Genomic DNA, 11,902 nt, shown 5'->3' with positions numbered 1-11,902 from the left:
GAGGCCGGTTTACTATGACTGTCTCGTGTGACAAATATGATGATGCAGTCGTTCAGGGTTGGCTGGAATCGTCTTTCTCTTGGGTAGTGCTGACTAATTTTCTGGGAATTTGCAAGAGCGTTTTAATTGAGTCAACAATGTTTGACCTTTCTTGTCTCCTTTCTTAGGGGGCGCTTTTTTAAACACCAAAAAAGTATGACGGATGACAGCCTAATCTCAGTAACTGTGTGTGACCCCCAATTACAGCAAACACAAGGCTTGCCGTTTTTCCCTGCTTTGATGCCAACGCTTTCGACAAAATGATAGTCTTATATTAAACTCAAGACCAAAGCGATTCTGCGGATGATTAAATCCCCATTTCTTCCATTCTGGCCCCTTTCATCTCAGTTACAATACATGGAAAAGAGTTATATTTTTCCTGTATGTGTGAGAGAGCAATTGCAATAGTTTCTACAGGTGTAACCCTATGTTAAGTCCTCAATGCCTTTGACTTTTCCCCCGACCCTGTCCTCTATACTACCCCCCAGCCCTTCCCCCCAAACCAACCCCCTCATTTGCCGCGCATTTGACGGCACTCAACGGGATAACACTGAGTTTAATCGCTGCCGGTTTTTGTATATTTCCTGCCCATTATCACACCTTCTCCTGGTTCCAGACATTGTTTTCCATTCAGTGGGGGGCTTTTCTCATAAAGAACGTTCCTGTTCCCTCTGCTGTAACGGCAGAGAGAGAGAGAGAGAGAGACAGAGAGAGAGAGCGAGAGAGAGAGAGAGAGAGAGAGAGAGAGAGAGAGCGAGAGAGAGAGAGAGAGAGACAGAGAGAGAGAGAGAGCGAGAGAGAGGCCAACTCGAGTTTGCAGCCCCGGTTGTTCACTTCAGCCCGGGGGGGGGGGGGGACTCTTAGCCATCAGGCCCTTTTGTGTCAAACGGCTTAAATATATGTCATTTTCAAATCCTTGAAGGATACATGGATAACTGTGTGGTGGATTGAATTTCACCCTTTGTTTAGCAAAGTTTTTCCGCAGTGTGTGGGGAATAAAGTTTTTGCTCAGTGCCGTTGGTGTTGTGTCATCGTTTGTGTCGGTGTGTTTTCAGTTTAGTTTGGACTTGCTCGAAGCTTTTCTGATTCGCTGTGGTGTGATTGGATGTCCTTTTTCCTGGAATAGACATTCAGGAACCTTTCTGGTGATTGATAAATCGTCCCACTCGGTGCAGGGTTTTGAATCCAGTAAGGGACCTGGAATGTAGTGGTTTGACTTGCTTCCTGTCTCGTCACTCTTTGCATAAAAAAATAAATCAATGAATCCTAAACGACAAACGTTATTTATTTGTATACAAACTTCCAGAGAAATACACCGAAGGTGACTGGGATAGTTTGGCTGGGATAGGTGTGAAAGAAAGAAAGATAGAAAGAAAGATAGAAATATATAGACAAAGAAAGAATGATAGAAAGATGGAAGGAAATATAGAGAGAAAGATAGAAAGAAAGAAAGAAAGAAAGAAAGAAAGAAAGAAAGAATAGAAAGAGAGCAGGACAGGAGGAGTCGTGCCTACGGTATACTCCGGAGAAGGTCAGCCAGCTATTGTCGGCAATTAACCGCTGATGTTTCAGAACGGAGAACACACCAGTGAAGAAACCTCACCACAGAGGAACGGCCCACCCCATGGGCCCCAGACCACCATCAAGCTCACCCAAACACACACACACACACACACACACACACCCACACAGACACACACATAAACACACACAAACACACATAGACACACACACACACACATAGACATACACACAAACACACACACTTACACACACATACACACACACATACACACACATACACACACACACACACACACACACACACACACACACACACACACTATAACACTTGACTTGACTTGATGAGAAAAGGTCAGGAGCGCGGCGCCATCACCGCCGCGGCGCCTTAGCGGTCTTAGCTTAGCCACCGGGTGGGGGGGGGGGGGAGGGGGGAGGGGGCGCCATGAGGCCGTCTGCCAGGGAGAGAGGCGGGAGACCTTTAAGTGTCCGAGGCTCCTGGCTTGTTTTTTACCTCACCTTAACGGTGTTTTCTAAAGGCCACGTCCACTGTTTACTGCACTGTACATTTACCCTTCAGTGTGTTTAGGGGCTGGTAAGAGAGATGGGTTGTGACTAGCATATCTATTACTAGTGGGAGAGGCGGTGTGTGTGTGTGTGTGTGTGTGTGTGTGTGTGTGTGTGTGTGTGAGCCTTCGTATGCGTGAGCCTTCGTATGCGTGAGCCTGCGCGTGTGTGTGTGTGTGTGTGTTTGTGTGTGAACCTTCGTATGCGTGAGCCTGCGTGTGTGTGTGTGTGTGTGTGTGTGTGTGTGTGTGTGTGTGTGTGTGTGTGTGTGTGTGTGTGTGTGTGTGTGTGTGTGAGCCTTCGTATGCGTGAGCCTGCGTGTGTGTGTGTGTGTGAGTGTGTGTGTCTACCAACCAGGTCACCATGTTGTATGGTTGTATCAGATGTAGCCGTTTGACAAAGCGCATTCGGGACAGTCAATGAAAATGGACGACAGAATGCGCTTTTACTTTGAAGGGCTGTCATTGAGCTATATTGGTTAGAGCTAGCGATAATGTTTAATTTTGAGTTTGATTTGAAGCACTGTTTACAAATTCACCATCAAGTTCTCATCAAGTTTTTCGCAGAAAGTTTTCGCTTTCGTACTCCTTAAAGTCACACAAGGTTATCAGAAGAACAGAAAACGTGAGTAATCTTAAAATTAGTCAGACATTCTCCGTTGGGGTCAGGCAAATTTATGGTTTAAGAAAAGCCATTTTGACACCAACGGGAAGGTAAATCTGATAAAGGTGAGCACGCAAAGGGTACTTCAGAACTTCCTTTAGTCACACCGCGGCTAACATTATAGTTCTAGACAGCGATATATTTTTAACAATATGCTGAACCCCGACATCAGCGTTCAGACAGCAGGATCCTCTGGCTGCCTCTCTAAGTTCATAAAGGAGGGAGATCAACAAACTATATCTATTATTGAGGTCTTCATTGTATTCCACATCAAAAATCCTTACTGTGCTTTCAGAACTTTAGTTTTTATCTGGGCCGCCCTGCAAAAAAATCCCCAAAAATAAAATCTCAGCAGAAAGCAGCGAGAGAGTGCTGTGATCGCATCACGATATTTGTCTTCAATTTCCTCCAGGCTTAATAATAATAAAAAATGAAATAGTAAAAACAAAGCGAATTGTGTACGCAGGAAATAAAGGCCTGAACTCAGCAGTCTACCCATCAACCGAAAATGCAGTTAATAAACTCCCTGAACATCAATACACAGTTACAGCGTACAAATGTTGACAGCTTGTCAGCTGCCAGTCTAGCCCTGACACTGTAATACACAAGTGACTGTGTATGTGTGTGAGTGTGTGTGTGTGTGTGTGCGTGCAGTCATGCCTGTGTGCTTTTTGTGTAGGCATTAATGAAATGTGTTTGTGTGTGTGTGTGTGTGTGTGTGTGTGTGTGTGTGTGTGTGTGTGTGTGTGTGTGTGTGTGTGTGTGTTTGCCAGTGCTCAAATGTGCGCGTTTGTATTTTCATGTATATGTGTTTGTGCTTTGGCATTAATGAATGTGTCTGTATGTGTGTGTGTGTGTGTGTGTGTGTGTGTGTGTGTGTGTGTGTGTGTGTTTGTGAGTGGGCGTTAATGAACTTGTGTGTGCGTCTGTGTGTGTTTGTGTGCCATCTTGCATATGCGTTTGTGTGCATATGTGCAAGTATTGGTGTGTGTGTGTGTGTGTGTGTGTGTGTGTGTGTGTGTGTGTGTGTATGTGTGTGTGTGCGTGTATGTGTGTGTATAACAAGCAGGGTGCAATCTCCAATTAACAATTGGCTTGATGAGCCCTGCTGAGAATATTGCTATTCACACTGCATGGCACACTGATGCCTGGATGGACACATTGTCTCTCTCTCTCTCTGCGGTTCCCTCTCTCTCTCTCTCTCTCTCTCTCTCTATCATTCTTCATCGCTCTGTGTTAGCGTTCCGTCAGCCTTGGTGCTAATTTGCTGCAGAAGAAGAAGAATTAAAAGGGCCGCATGCAAAGTTCAATGCCACCTGTCTCCAGCAGTACGGCGAAGAGGCAAAAGGCAGGTCCCGCAAAGACAAACACTCATCCATGACATTTGCAGTCAGAGACAAGTCATAAGGGGGGTGGTGGGGGAGAGAGGGGGTTATAATTAGGAGTGTTTTGCATGATTTAATCGATCGCCAGAGTGGTGTGGGGGGGTGGGGACAGAGGGAGAGAAGAAGAGACGGAATATCCACAAGGTATTAATTACTGCTCTCCACAGTTTCTCAGCTGCCATAGCTGTTATTCTGTGTAGCGGGACACATCTCTCTTTCTCTCTCTCTCTCTCTCTCTCTCTCTCTCTCTCTCTCCCTCTCTCTCCCCCTCTCTCTCCCTCCCTCTCTCCCTCACCCTCTCTCCCTTTCTCTCTCTCTCCCTCTCTCTCTCTCCCTCTCTCTCCCCCTCTCTCTCTCCCTCCCTCCCTCCCTCACCCCTCCCTCTCTCCCCCTCTCTCTCTCCCTCCCTCTCTCCCTCACCCTCTCTCTCTCCCCCCCTCTCCATCACCCTCTCTCCCTCGCTCCCTCTCTCTCTCCCTCCCCTCTCTCCCTCACCCTCTCTCCCCCGCTCCACATGAAACATGAATGAGTGAATCATCCGGGGTGGTCGCGGCTCTCCAACAACGCCCAGGGCCGACGCCACGGGCCAGGGAATCCCCTGCTATCGGCCCCTCTCTCCGGCAGAAGCCCCTCCAGCCACCAAGACGCTCCCCTTTTCAAGTGTGCAACACAAAGTGGAAGTGTTGAATACAGAGGGGGGGGGGGATTGGGGGGGGGGGAGCCACCTGGCAACACGCGGGGATGCGGCGAATCAAAAGAGGGCTCTGATGGCATCAGGAGAGGCGGAGGGCGTTGGGAATACACACACCTTAATCAAGACACACGTCGGTATATTTTATTTATCGGCGATTTATTATTGAGTGTCTATCGCTCTTCTATTATTCAGCGGGCTGTTGCCTCGGCTAGCTTTCTTTCTTTCTTTCTTTCTTCTTTTCCCTCTCTCTTTTCTTGCCTTCTTTTGTTTCTTCACCGCTCAGTCGGGTCTCGCGGCGAAGCAGCAGATCGGTCGGGTACATTTGGAGCTCGTTTATGAGTTGTTGTTGTTGTTGTTATTTTGTTGTTCCCGATGCGACGCTTCGTTTATGTTAGACCGCAACTTCCTCTGCCTGGCTATCTTCAGGGGTTTGGAGTTTCATGTTTTAAGAGTCGGTTATCGGACGGTTTTCCTGTTTTTTTTCACGTTAAAACTGAATGAAAATGGTATGCGGATGGAGGCGTTTTAGAGTATTTGTATTTTATTAGTTCAGGTCTTGTGCAAAAGGCGGTTAGACAGTTGTGCTTTAGTCCGTTGAGCGTTGCCATATGGACAACACGTGAGCGGTTTATTCTGCCGGTGTAGACGTTGCAACACCCTCTGAAAAACCTTTCCATTATAGAGTATATTGCATTGATTAGAACCGGATGTGTAAACAATGTCAAGCAAACACAAATTTGGACATTTTCATAAAGTCTTTTCGTACATCGTTGTTTCAAGGTTTCAAAACTTTATCGTAAAAAACATTTGTCGAAAACAAAACAATGAAAACAACACGTCAACCATAGCCAACAAAAATATTGAATAGTTCCTTTGAATGATGGTGAAAATAAGTTAACCATGGACACACAACTCATGCGACAACATGGGACGTATTGAAACATCGGACATAGTGAAACATCGGATTATCCGTGGTGTTGTTTTCTAACACCCCCCCCGCGTTAGAAAACCTGTGTAAAACCTCCTCTTGTCCCTCTGTTCATCTGTTGCTGGTCTCCACGGCGTGTAAGGACCCCGCTCGGGCCTTCCTCCTCCGACTCCCTGAGTCCATAACTCAGTGGGGGTGTGGCGGGCCGTGCTGCCAGGTAGTTACCACGGAGGGTTGGTAAAGATAAAAAATCAAGGGAATCAAGCAAAAGTCTGGAGATGAGCCAAGCAGGCCTGCCAGAGAGAGACCGTTTAATTAAAAGTGTGACATTGTATCATAAAAACCCAGAGACCTAATCGCAATGGAGTAAGTATAATGTAATTATCAGCAGGGTTATAAATAGCTCTAATTTCATGCTTTGCGGAAAATGAAATGGAAGCGTCATTGGAAGGGAAGGAGGAGGGGGAGAGTGTGTGTGTGAGTGTGTGTGTGTGTGCGTGTGTGTGTGTGTGTGTGTGTGCGTGCGTCTCTCTCTCTGCGGGGGGGTAGTTTATCGTGCATGTCGCCAGCCTTGTGCCAGCAGCACGAGACGGAGCCAAATCCAATCTGTCCTCTCAGGTCAAACGTCTGTCCACTCCGTCATCATCATCGCCCAGACAACTTCTGTCTCTCTCTCTCTCTCTCTCTCTCTCTCCCCTCTCCCCTCTCTCTCTCTGATTTCTCTCTCTCACTCTCCCTGCCAACTCTCTCTCTCTCTCTCTCTCTCTCTCTCTCTCTCTCTCTCTCCCTCTCTCTCTCTCTCCCTCTTCCTCTCTCTCTCCCTCCCCTCTCCCCTCTCTCTCTCTGATTTCTCTCTCTCACTCTCCCTGCCAACTCTCTTTCTCTCTCTGTCTCTCTGTCTCTCTCTCTCTCTCTCTCTCCCTCTCTCTCTCTCTCTCTCTCTCTCTCTCTCGCTCCCTCTCTCTCTCTGTCTGTCGCCTCCTAGTCACATTCACTCTCTTGTAACTTCATCTAACGTGAGCTGTGATGATGTCATGGTGGTGGTGGTGGATATGATGATGTCGTGGGGCTGGATTTGGTGGGGGTGGTGGTGGTGGTGGTGGTGGTGGTAGCGGTGGTGGCGGTGGTTGTGGCGGTGATGGTGGTGAGATACTGGTGGTGGTGGAGGTGAAGGGGGTCACGAGAAGAAGCCACCTGCCAATTGAAAGATGGCGGTCGCTGCCTCGTCTCCTCCTCATGTTTCCGGTGCCCTCTGGCGTCGGGACGCAGAGGGGGGGAGGGGAGGGGGGAGGAAGGGGGGGAGGGAGGGGGGGGGGGGTTTAATTAATCCAAAACCCTACGCTAGCGACGTGCGTCAGACCGAGTTAATCAAGCGCCGAGCGAACGAGAGAGAGCGAGAGAGAGAGAGAGAGAGAGGGAGAGAGTGATCAGGTGAGGGTAAATGCTATTGGGGAAAACTTGGGGACTCCCCGAGACTTTAAGGAACAACAACGACGACACTACAACAACAACAACAACAACAACAACAACAACAACAAATAAGAGTGGTAAACAGACGAGCGGTCCGAACAACGCCGCAGGCTAGAAGACACAGGACAGGACGACCACGAGGGGGAGGAGGGGGGAGGCACAAAGAGCATGGCTGATGACGGGGCTTGTGGGAGAAGGGAGAAGACGGGGGACCGAGAGCGGAGGAGGAGGAGGAGCAGGTGAGGAAGGTGAGGGTATGATGAGTACGATGGGGGAGTCAGAGGGGAGGGGGGGGGGGGGGGCTAATGATCTGGAGAGGGCCTTGAGCGGGACCCTGGGGAACGCCAATGAAGAGAGGGGGGCGGTGTCGGGGAGAAGGGGGGCGCCAAGACCGAGTCGGCCTTTCAATAATGGAGGAGATTGATGAGCCTGGGCCGTTTGAAGAAGGGGATAAACATCTGAACGCGTGTCCATGACTGTATGTATGTACTGTACATGTATGCATTTATTCATGTCAGCCCCCACCGTGTGGTTGTTATATAAGATGCGGCCTCTAAGCCAAACCCGCTCACGTACCTGTGAGAAAACGACCGCAATCATCCAACATCGGCGGGCAGTGGTGAAGGAGGTAGAGCGGGTTGACTGGTACCCGGAAGGTTGCTAGTTTGATGCCCGGCTCCTCCTAGCTAGGGCCGAATTGTCACTGAGCGAGACGTCTCACCGCGACTGCTCCTGACGAGCTGGCTGTCGCCCTGCGTGGTCGACTCCACCGCCGGTGTGTGAATGAATGGTTGGAAGTCGCTTTGGATAGAAGCGTTAGCAAAACGTAAATATAAATGTACATTCGCGTGACGAGTGAGGCAGACATTTTGGATGAAATTACAGATTACAAAATCTGTAATTAAAAATCCCCTTCGTCTAAGCTGGTCATAAAATCCAACTGACGTCAGAAAATGTCAGTTGGAAGGCAGGAGAGTCGCGGCTGTGTCGCAATTCATCGTTTTCTAACTGCTTTTTTTTACACAGAAGATATCTGAAAGTACAAGTGGTTGGGATGAAGGCCATGGCGTTAATATCAGCGTTTAATTAAAATGATTGCAAATGGAAAAAGCAAAGAGGAGGGTGCTTTTAGAGAGGGGTGGGGGGGGTCACTTAGCAGTGATTCAAACGGGGCTTATTCAACCTTTCACAATAAAAGCCTGACTGAAAGGTGAGCCTTAATTAGACCTGCGGTAAGTAATGGCTCGCACACGGCCAGGACTGAATGAGCTCAGACCACACTTAATTGTGAAGGTCAGAGTTTTGTGTGTTTTTTAATATTTTTATATTTAATGGGATATATTTATTTTTTTTACTTTTGCAAAGCATAATCATAAAATACTATTCTCAGTTGCCTGTGCGCCAATTCCCATAAGCTTGCTCGTTGATTACTTCGCCGCTCAAACAGCAATTCGCTGTTTGTGTTTATTCCAGCACAACCTAAATCACATTTTTGCTTCTACTCTTTTTTTCACCCCTCTGTCTGCCGGCCTTCTTTTATTTTTTTATTTTTTCATTGTGTGGTGGCTCTAATTTCCCCCTGAAGTGACATTCTGATAGCAGGGGAACAGATGGGAATACAGGATTGTCCCGGCAAAATTCATCATGAAAAATGCATCCGACACCTGTGTAATTTGCCTAATCATCTTTTGCTAATAAGCTCCCCTCCATTAATTATGCACGACTTCCACAATGCAATCAAGATAAAAGTAAAGCTGATGACTTAATACCCTTCAAAATAATTACCTCCCCGTCCTCTTCTGCACGCCCCCCCACCCACCCACCCACCCAACCCTCCCCCATGCCAAACTGTCTGGGACAGCTTTCTTTTGATTCTATCCCCCAACCTCCCTGGGGACAACCAATGGGATTAGAGAATAGGAAATGCATGGCACACAGAGACTCACCACATGGCAGGCACCACGCAAGGATCGGGGGTGGGGCTTCAAGATTGGGGGTGTGGTTTGGGGTTGAGGGTGTGGTCTACGAGTTGGGGTGTGGTTAAGGGGTTAAGGGTGTGGTCTACGATTTGGGGTGTGGTTAAAGGGTTGAGGGTGTGGTCTACGAGTCGGGGGTGTGGGTTGGGATTCAGGGTATGGTTTACAAGTTGGGTCGTGGTTTGTGAATGAGGGTGTGGTCTGCGATTTGGGGGTTTGGTTTGGGATTGAGGGTGTGGTCTACGATTTTAGGGTGTGGTTAAGGGGTTGAGGGTTTGGTCTACGAGTCGGGGGTGTGGTTTGGGGTTGAGGGTGTGGTCTACGATTCTTGGTGTGGTTTAAATTAGGATGGGGTCTTTTATTTGGGGGTGAGTTCTAACCATTCGGATGTGGTTTAAGATTAGATGTGACGTATGAAAATCCACTCAGAGTCACTTTAAGGTGGTATGGCCCGAAAATTGGCCCCTGGTTCGTTGCTCAGGGGCAAGGGGCAATTAAGAGGTTCTCAACAGATCTTGCTAGGCTAGTATTCCAGTAGTACTCAACCACAATGTGATCCTTATGTCATCTTTGTCCTGCAGTTTTTTATGAGTCATGAGTGCTGATTTTATTCAGCAAAGAAGGAAAGTGGGTGGGGCTTCCACAAAGACTGGCTGTTCTTCTGGTCCATGCTCCTGTGTGGGCCAAACTGGCAAACTCCTCGGATAACACCACAAAGAGGCCCAGAAGTTCTGCACACGATTCCCCGGCAATCATTTCACCATCTTCTTGAGAAAGGAGCTGGTGATTCTCCAAAGATATGTTTGAATGCTAATGCTGCCCACGGTGAGTGATCCTGAAAGCTATCTTTGTATCAGTGCCATTACATCACTTGTCCTTCAAATTAAAAAATACGTCTCTCTGACCTTGTGCACTGTCTCCCTTTTGTTATCTCCACCTGTCAATCATCTTCGCCTGTCAATCAAACATCTGACACGGTTCAGTTTGATCCAGGACAGGTAGATGCGGGAGGAGCTTAGACACAGCATGGGTTTGTTTTCGACGTTGAAAGGAGGAGATTAGGAATAGAGGGGTTCGAAAAAGAAGAGAAAGCCACAAGCCAAGATATTAGCAATACATAGCGATTATACATAATAATCTACAAGAGGCTTTCTCACAATAAAAACAAGTGTTTCAATGCCTGCACTCAGCACAGTATGATTTCATGCCATTTTACCCCAGTGATGCTAATTAAGGAAGCTTTCATGTCCTCTCTCCAATGTGTGTTCTTTATTATACGCTATTCATTCCATTCATGGTCCAGGCAGCATTCCCAGTATAGGTGAACCAGGAATGCTATTTAATGTGTTTTTCCACATCCAAAGCTAAAGCTTCTGGTGGCACACTTTTTAGGGGAAAACATTATTTTCCTCCTCCTGTGGCTGCTACTATCTAAATTAAATCCTTGCTCCTTTTAGGGATATTTTGGCAAAAGCCCAACGTCAGGAAAACCCTCTGCCGGTAAGCTTGCTCAGTCTTAGTGTAAGGCCCTAGATAATGAAAGTTAATGTTTTCCCATTTCCACTGTTACTGTATTATTGTTGTCAAAATACAAGCAGACTTCATGCCAATGCTTTGATTCATATGGTGCACCTTTTTGAAATGTCGATACTGATATTGAAGGAAAACTGTGAAATATATTTTTCTACTTCTGATTTGCTCAGGTTTGTGATGTCACCCATCTGTTTAACATCGCATGGCAGTGACTTCAGTGTTGTTTTGTAGGTGTATATTATGTCGGTTTGTGATTGGCATCGTTCAATTCAATCCAATTATTCATGCACAACAGAATCTAACAAAAAAAGGTGAATCAAATGAGATGGTCAAAAAGGTCAAAAAATTCATTAATCAAATATTTGCACTACACTGGTTGTGTATTGCATGGCCCCTGTTAAATAAACAAATACTCTCAACTAATTTAAGACGTATTCCAGCCTTTTGTCAACTATAAGCGGGTGAAATGCTCTGTGAGAATAACTGTTTCCAGTTGAGTGTGCCCACCCCTGTGTGATTTATAGACTGCTCCCAGCTTATTCCTGAACAACCACGGCATCTCTACCAGGATTGGTCCTGGTACTCAATCTGGGCTGTCAATCACAGGTAGCGCGATTGCATCACTTCTCAATGCTGCACAGAGGGAGGGACAAAGCTTCTGATCTTGAGAAGTTCCTCCACGCCTGATACAGTTTGGACAGTTACAATCCCTTCATATAAAGCCATGACCAAGACTCAGATCAGAGGGAAAATAATTAGTTAAAAACATGGCAGACATCTGTCTCTTCTCCTACATTCACTCAGATTAATTAAATGTATTGGCTGTGAAATGCTGTTTGACTAAAGGCTTTATTTTGAGAGATGACACACACACACAAACACACACACACACACAAACACACACACACACTCAAACAGACATGCACACACGCATGCAGACACACACATACACACATGCACATACATGAATGCACACACAGACGCACACACACCCACATACACACACAAACAACATGCACACACACGCAGCACACACACATGCACACACCGCCCACACCTAGTCACTGCCGGAGCAATGTGGTCGCGTGCTTTCTGGCAAAGTACTCCTACTTAACACCTGCACATC

This window comes from Pollachius pollachius (assembly GCF_949987615.1).
Source record: "Pollachius pollachius genome assembly, chromosome: 4".
NCBI classification, from domain to species: Eukaryota; Metazoa; Chordata; class Actinopteri; order Gadiformes; family Gadidae; genus Pollachius; species Pollachius pollachius.
The sequence above is the reverse complement of the archived record's forward strand: the minus strand, read 5'-3'. Positions refer to the sequence as shown.